Source organism: Pipistrellus kuhlii, unplaced genomic scaffold (assembly GCF_014108245.1).
Source record: "Pipistrellus kuhlii isolate mPipKuh1 unplaced genomic scaffold, mPipKuh1.p scaffold_m20_p_3, whole genome shotgun sequence".
Classification (NCBI taxonomy): domain Eukaryota; kingdom Metazoa; phylum Chordata; class Mammalia; order Chiroptera; family Vespertilionidae; genus Pipistrellus; species Pipistrellus kuhlii.
In genome coordinates this window covers 35,743,909-35,752,762 of record NW_023425529.1, presented here as the reverse complement: position 1 = coordinate 35,752,762, position 8,854 = coordinate 35,743,909, and the positions used below count along the sequence as shown (strand labels likewise).

The following is an 8,854-nucleotide window of genomic DNA, read 5'->3' as shown; positions in this document are numbered from 1 at the left end:
AATCCTCACCCAAGGATATTTTTTCATTGATTTTTAAGAGAGTGGCAGAGAGAGGGAAAGACAGAGAAGCATTGATGTGAGAGACACATACCAATTGTTTGTCTCCTGCACAATCCCAACCAGGGCCCAGGCTGGGGAGGAGCCTGCAACCAAGGTAAGTGCCCTTGACTGGAATAGAATCTGGGATCCTTTGGCCTGCAGGCCAGTGCTCTATCCCTGAGTCAAACTGCCTAGGGCCTCATGACTATTTTTTAAGAGACTTACTTCTTCTTGCTCCAAAGGAGTCACAGGACTGTTCACCAAAACTTGGATTAGACAATGGCCAAGGTTGGCTGCAGGGCTTATGTACAGATATGGGAGCTTACCAGACACTATGGCAGAACCACTTCCCTATGGAATCCCCAGACCATGAAAAATAGTGTGAACTAATATATCAGGCTGAAATGCCAAATCTTTCTCTCCAAATACATACACATGTACATACTAGTATATTATATATAATTTCTAAAGTTGAGGCATTTCCCTGAAATGTTTGTTATTCCATATGATTAAATTAAGTTCTGTTCTGTTCTCTTATTAGGGAGATGGGAATAATATACAAATAATTGTAAGGCTACAGAGTAATATACAGGCAGTTGAGTATAGCGGTTTGTACAATTACAGAGAAAAGAGTCCCTAGTTTGCTTGAGGGACTCAGGAGAGACTTGTGGAAAAACAGGGCACCCAGGTTAATATCTAAAGGAAGTCCTCCAAACGGATGATTTATTTTTCTCCCACCCTTTGACTTGGGGTTATTGAGAACAACTGATTCAATGTCAACCATAAAGAATTTACCTGAGCATCTGATAGCATCACCAGAGATATTTAAACTGAAGATAAAGAGGATCTGTCAGATTGTCCCTGCTTGCTTTTATTCCAGCAAAAGAAACTCGATGCCTATTTGGTTGATAGTCTTACAGACTCAGAGACTGGTTTATAATTTCTTATAATCATTAACCTTTGTTTTTTCTTCTATTTTCACAGGCATACTCCTTATTAAATACATGATTACTTATTTACACAATACGGGAATCACTTTAAAGATCCAGATGCATCACCACCTCCTGAAATGAGACTCACAATTTAACTGAACTACTTATTTTCAAGAGTAAATAATTGAGTCAATGAAATATGAAGCAATCTGTCGGCTTTACTTTTGGAATGATATAATTCCATACATACAATGATGCTTCCAAGATTCCAGCCTGTCCTTACTTTGAATGAATCAGTTAGCAGCTTCGGTCCAGTCTCTGTTCCCATCCCCTTATCTCCCTTAGATCAGTCAGGGAGAGACTTTCATAACCTGCACAGGGAGGGACCATGACCCTTGTCAGCAGGAAGCAGTTACTGAAGACAGACTCTCCTCTCTCATCACCTCTGAAAAATCAAAGGGATGGAAATATCTAAGAGAGGCCAATAAGCCAGGACAAGTGGAAGAGGGAAACTGAGACAGAGAGCTGAACAAACTGGCAGAGCAATTTACAGCAGATATAGAAGGTCATCTCCCAAGAGATACCATCTAGGCCTCAGTTGTATTTCAGCTCCATCTGGGAGATGCCAGGACCAGCAGCGATGACTAAAGACTCCCTGCCGTGAAGCTGACCAATCAGTGGAGATTGACCCTGAAGGAGCACACCTAGAAAACTGATGAATATTCTGTTGAAACCCTCCCCTGAGACTTCCCCTAAGATTCTCCCTGAAAGAGGGAAATAAAAGCCTTAGGACAAGGGACCCAGCATGAGCTCTGTTTCCCAGCAGCATACCCTTACCTCCCCAGACCCCTTTCCCAACAGGCTTGCACCTACTAAACTGCATCTGGGATCCCCAGAGACTTGCAACCAGGTCAGCAATGAGCAGCAGCAGTTTATCCCAGACAAACCTCCTGAACCTGCAAAGAAGCCTAGGCTCATTTCCCTGGTCCTTTCTTGTTTCACTGTTCCAAGCTTTACTGAACATCCTCTAAAATTAAAAATCTATACTCATAAAAGGGTAATATTCTAATTAAGCTGGATAGACCAAACATCATTCTGGACATCCTTCCTAACAAAGCTGGGGGCATGGCCTGCCTGCAAACCCCGCAGCCCTTTGCCCCAGCTGGCCCCACCTCCCAGTTGGGTCCCCCACCCCGATTAGGGACCCCCTTCAGGACAGGCCAGCTGGCCCCCATCCGGGCACCAGGCTTCTATCCTATATAAAAAAAATGATAATATTCAAATTGACTCTAATAGCAGAATGACCAGAATGACCACTGGACCAGTCACTATGAGGTGCAACTGATCAACTCTTGGTCCCTTTCCCCAGCTGGCAGGCTCCGATCGCCTCATGGCCACCCACATCAGGGGTGGGGCCAGAGAACAGGTGGGAACAGTTGACCTCTCTGTCCCTTCCCCTGGCCAGCAGGCACATATCATCCAATGGCAAATGGGGAAGTTGGAGTGGATTTGGCTGGGGGTGTGTCCCGCTGTGGGCAGCTGGAGAAAATGGCCCTAATCGCAGGCCAGGCGTTAGGACTATACACCTGCATGAATTTTGTGTACCAGGCCTCTAATCCTCAGGCACAAACACACACACACACACACACACACACACACACACACACACACACATAAATAAAGGAACTGGCTAGATGGGTTGATCTTGAAGTTCTCAAGCTCTATTCTTGGTGTATAATACATTTTTAAAATATCATATGATGGATGAGTGTGGCCAACGTCATGGCTAAAAATGAAGGCAAGAACAAGTCAATTTAGGGTCTTATAAAACAGTGTAACAGTCTAAGTATTCTATAGTTTATTTTCAGGGTGACTTTAGAAATCAAAATTGAAAGGGTGAGATTATATTAGTTCATTAGCTAGCTCTGGCAGCAGATAATACAGATTTAACACACATAACCTCCTCCCCCTTGCAACTCACATACACACACAAATAAAACCAATTCAAAACAGAACAATTCAGAATAAAACAAATTGATTCACAGTGTTTCAAAATGGAAATTGAGAATCTGATTCTAAAATGTAAATGAAAATGCAAAAGACCATGTAGTTAAGAAAGTGTTGAAAAAGAAGAAAGGGTAAGCTTGCTTTATGGGATTTTAAGACTTGTTATAAAGGTAAATAATTAAGAGAGAGTTAGGTTAAGTGAAGAATAGACAAATAAGCTGAAGCAACAAAACAGATTAACCCAGAAGGAGACCCATATATCTCTATATATCTAAAAATAGAGATAACATAGACTATCTTCAAGATTATTGATATGAAATGTTTTTTTTTAAAAAAATAAAACTTAAACACATCTGTAATAATAAAAGAGTATTATGCTAATTAGATCGATGTCCTCCTGTACGTCCTTCTGGATGACCTTCAAAGCTGGGGCTACTGCTTTAGCCCTCAAAGCCTCTTGCATGGATCTTGTGCATCGGGCCTCTCATTAGTCATAATTGATTAAACTGACTACTTTAAAAGTAAGTATGTTTTATCAAAAAACACCATGTGAGAGAGTAAAAAAGCAGGCTACAAAACTGGGAAAGTATTTACATTACCTATAACTGAGCCCCAAGATAATATAAAAAACTATTACCAATCCATAACTAAAAGACAGAGAGCCCAACATGGGAAAATGCAAGAGACTAGAACAAACACTTCACAAAAAAATTTCATGGGCTAATACTGGTACATATGTGTAAGGGTATCCTTACCATCAGAGTATTGGATAGAAAAATAAAAGCCGCATTATGTATATCAGATACAACGAGTTTTAGTACAGAGAATTAGGAGCTTCTATAAAGATTTAAAGAGCAAGGGTATAAAGCTCAGGAGGGCTCCCACCTGTCTAATTCAGTAAGGAGAGCAGTGCTCAAGAGACCATCGAGACAATGCTGACAATCTTATGGCCGCCTGTTAATGTGGCTACAGCAACCTCTGGAGAAATAACCTTTTCTGGACTTCCATACAGAATCAGACAGACAGAATGTTCTTGGAAATGTAACCTCTGACTTCTCCTCTATGAGGTAGAAAATATCTTTGCTGGGATGCCAGGATGACATCAGATAATACAATGTCCAACCTCATTGGTAATCAATTGGTAATCAAAGTAAACCTGCAAACTGGTGTCCTACAGACCCATCAGATGACCAGATTAAAAAAAACACACACAAAAAAAACCTGGTAATTCTAAATGTATTTTAATATTTGGAATGGTAGCAATTCTTATTCATTGTGGATAGAAGTGTAAATTGGTAAAATCATGTAGGAAAATCATTTGGCATTGTTTGTGAAGTTGAGCATATAATTCTATGATTCATTCCACTCCTAATTGGAATGAGTTTTCACAAACAAAAATGTGTGGAACCATGTACAAAGGACCATATTCACAGTTGTATTATTTATGATAGACAATCTGGAAAAAAAAATCTCATTGCCCATAGATAGTACAATGACTTCATTGTGGACTACTCAAAACTCTAGAATATTATGTGGAGTAAAATAAATAAACTATAACTATACACAGCAACAGGATGAATTTCACAAATGTTATGCTTTGTTAAATTAGGAAAGATTATGTTGTCTGATAGAAAGAAGAAACGTACATATCCTATTATTTCATTCATAATAATGTTTAAAATCAGTCCAGGGATACCATTATGTTGAATCAGAATACTGGTTATCCTCAGTGAGAAGCAAGGGTAGGAAACAAGGGAGGAGTACTTCCTGTCACCTAACATCATCTGTTTCTTGCGAAAATTATTCATATTGTTATTTTAAAATATATTTTTATAGATTTCAGAGAGGAAGGGAGAGGGATGATAAGAGAAAATCATAGATCAACTGTCTCCTGCACACCCCCATTGAGGTTTAAGTCCACAACCCAGGAATGTGCCCTGACTGGGTACCTAACTGTGACCACCTGGTTCATAGGTCAATGCCCAACCACTGAGCCATACCAACCCAGCAAAACCATTCATATTGTAATAATTCAATAAGTTGTAAAGCTACATTTTGATTGTTCTTCATGTCTTATATGATCAACAAAAAGCAAAAATGTGAACAAACTAGCCAACAAAACAAAGTTAGAAAAAAAATGTCAACAGAGGAAACCAAATAACGAAAGGGTACATTTAATATCATTTTCCAAAATCTAATAGAAAGGAAAAAACCCACTGTGTTTTCACTCGACTTAGTACAGACCCTAAACACATTCACATACCACCCCTGAATGTGGTATCAGAAATTTGAAAAATTCTGAGAATTGTTTCTCATATTCTACAATTTGAAGAGAAGTGGACCCAGGGGCAAATAGGCAGCCTGAAGGAAAACCAAGAAGAAACAGCGTGCAAGTCCATACTCACCACTGCTGCATGCCAGCAGCCACAGAAAGCTATCACCAGGGCTCAGCAGTTTCCAGAGCTTCATTCTGAATTTGAGGAAAAAGAGAGAACACAGAAAGGAAAAATTCAATTCATAACTTAAGAAGACTCCAGAATGTCCTGAATGGAAAAAAGACAAGTATGCTTCCGAACAGCAATTGATGGTCTTTAAGCAGAAACCCTCTAAAATAAAAGGTAGGTAGTTGAGGAAATGATAGAAAAACTTTTTAATAAAAGAGCTGAATTTACTTCTTATAAATTTGTATAAACAAATGAAAATTTAAATATATATATATTGATTTTTTTACAGAGAGGAAGGAAAAGGGATAGTTAGAAACATCCATGAGAGAGAAAAATAGATCAGCTGTATCCTACACTGGGTATGGAACCACAACCAAGGTACATGTCCTTGACCAGAACTGAACCTGGGACCCTTGAGTCCGTAAGCCGATGCTCTATCCATTGAGCCAAACTGGTTAGGGCCAAATGAAAATCTTGAGATATGTTCTGGCTAAGCTATTGAACCTCAAAGAAAAAGATTTATTTCGGTCATGAAAGTGGAAAGAGCAAGAGACCAACAAATAGGAGAGACCATACTGGTCTTTAAGATCCTGCCAGAAATCAGAACCTCAAATCTCAGAAGGAAGGTAGGGGATGCTGGGGGTAAGAGGGAGAGATCAACCAAAGGACTTGTATGCATGCATATAAGCCTAATCAGTGGTCACAGACAACAGGGGGATGAGGGCATGGGTGGGGGTGGGGAGGGCAATGAGGGGATAAGGACACATATGTAATACTTTAATCAATAAAGGAAAAAAATATTGTCAGCAATAATCAGTATCAGGAGATAACAGATCATGTTTACCAAGTCTTAAAGCAAAAAATATGACATCCAGCCATTTTTCCATTCAATGAGTAAAAATTTTCCAAGCATGCTAAAGCCAAAGGAAATATGGCCCTCATGATTCCTTTTTGAAGGAAAACCCAACAATCGATGGTTAAATCCCGGAAATCAGAAAATGACTAGAGCATTAGTAGCAAAAAGAGCAATGCAAGACCTAAAGCAGGACACAGAAGGGCAAGGTCTACAGCTTTCTGGCAGAAAAAAATGTAAATCAAGAATTGTTTACCAAGTTATGAGAGAAGTGCCTCAAGTTTGCAGAAATCAGGAATACATATCTTCTGACCTTTTCTTGTGAGAAAGAAGAATCTTATTATGGAAACCTGTGGTAAGTGGAATCCTTAAGAGTCCCAGCCTTGACTACATACACACCTGCTCCCAGCTCCTCAAATAAACACTGACCTAGGCACTGCTGTGAAGAGTTTCTACAGACGTATTAAGATTCCTGATGAGTTGATCTTAAAGTAGGGAGATTACCTAGGTGGGCCGGATCTAATCATGCGAACCTTTAAAAACAGAGCATTTTCTCAAACTAGTAGCAAGTTTATTTATTTTTTTAATATATTTTTATTGATTTTTCACAGAGAGGAAGGGAGAGGGACAGATAGCTAGAAATGTCGATGAGAAACACCGACCAGCTGCCTCTTGCACACCCCCTACCGGGGATGTGCCCGCAACCAACGTACATGCCCCTGACCGGAATCGAACCTGGGACCTTTCAGTCCGCAGACCGATGCTTCTACCACTGAGCCAAACCGGTTTCGGCGACTAGTAGCAAGTTTAAAACCAGAGATAGCATGAGAAAGATTGGGTGCAACTCTGTTGACTTCAGGATGGAGGGTGAGCAGCCTCCATGTAGCAAGGAAGGTGAGCAGCTTCTAGTTGCTGCGAACAGCCCCCAGCTAACATTCAGCCAATGAACAGGGACCCAAGTCCTCCAACTGTACACATATGAGTTCTGCCAACAGTTAGAATGCTTGGAAGCTGGGGTTTTTTGTTTTTGTTTTTTTCTTCAGAGTTTCCCGATGAGAATTCAGCCTATCCAATACCTTCATTTCAGCCTGTGATACTCTGGGCACAGAAGCCAGTCATGGTGTGCTTTTTGATGGAGAAACAATTACCAAAACTTTAATAATTCATTTAGTTTCAATTCAGCTCTTTTCTCTTTTTCAATTAGCATAAAATGACATGTAATAATTTTGAAAATTATAAAAAGCAAGTACAGTTCCATTTTAATAGTATTATTTGGTCTCTTAATCTAGATATCTATACCTCTGTGTTTATGTAAAAATAGAGAAATGTCTGACATTAAGGTGGTTAATTAAACAACAATTATTTCTAGGTGATGGAATGGTATTTTTAATTTATGCTGAATAGCTTATTTTTTAAACTTGTACATTTTATAATCAAATAAATATATGTGAATTACTATACTTAAAGAGTAATGAAATACAAATTACAAAATGTTTTCTAAGTCTTTAATGTTAACAATTGCTCTAGAGTAAGCAATTACCTAAGAGTATGTCTGGGAAATCCATCTCCAAGCCAGACCCATGATTATTCATGTCTATATTTACCATGTTGATGTTGGTAACCTTTTAAACACCTCTATCTAATGTGTTAACAAGTATTTTGTTTGAGAAAGTGAGAAGTAAACATCATCACTTTGGTGGACCAGTAGTAGTTTATCACATATAAATAGTGAGACTGAATTACTCATTAGCAGAATGTCGAATGTAAGATAAGGTGTAAAATGACCAGCTGGTTTGTCCATTTTAGGGTCACATAATCCAGCATCTTTATTTATTCTGACTGAGAAGGGCTGAGTTGCTTCAGTTTCACTGTTTCTCTTCTCTTATGATTACCATACTAGAGGCCTGGTGCACAACATCTTGCACCAGTGGATTCTCTCAGTCTGGCCTGCAGGATCTGGCTGAAACTGGCTCTCCAACATCCCTTGAGGGGTCCCATATTGCAAAGAGGGTGCAGGCCAGACTGAGGGACCCCACTGGCGCATGATTGAGGTTGGGGGGGGCGGTCACAGGAGGTTGGCCAGCTGGGGAAGGACTGCAGGAGGGCTCCAGGGCATGTCTGGCCAGTCTTGTTTAGTCCTGATCAGCTGACTCCAGCAGCAAGTGTCTGCCCCCTGGTGGTTAGTGCAGTAGTTATAGTGAGAGGTTGAACAGTCTTAGCATATCATTAACATATTACTCTTTGGTTGGTTGAATGGATGACCAGACACTTAGCACATTAGGCTTTTACTATATAGGATAGTTGATTATTAGAATAGGTGTTCTGCAGCCTCGAGCTGCAATACCCAACATAGTAACTCTAGTCTCATTAGGTTATTTAAATCTAAATTTATTAAAATAAAATCAAACTTAAAATTCAATTTCTCCTGACACTGACCACATTTCAAGTGCTCAATAACTAGAGGGTACCATTTGGGACACTGCAGTTATAGAACATTTCCATCATCTCAGAATGTTCTAATGCCATGAGTTTCAAAGAAGTGTGGCAAGATTTTTTAAAACATGCAATACTTGACTAGG

At 39.6% G+C, this 8,854-nt stretch overlaps 1 long non-coding RNA gene across 1 annotated transcript; it reads right to left on the bottom strand.

The window, feature by feature from the left end:
• Nucleotides 1–764: 764 nt before the first annotated feature.
• On the bottom strand, nt 765–4,994 carry LOC123653061. Its single transcript, XR_006742697.1, has 3 exons — nt 4,983–4,994; nt 1,674–1,683; nt 765–1,586 (listed from the first exon to the last, which is right to left on the bottom strand). It is a non-coding gene; the product is annotated as an uncharacterized LOC123653061 (long non-coding RNA).
• Nucleotides 4,995–8,854: the final 3,860 nt, after the last annotated feature.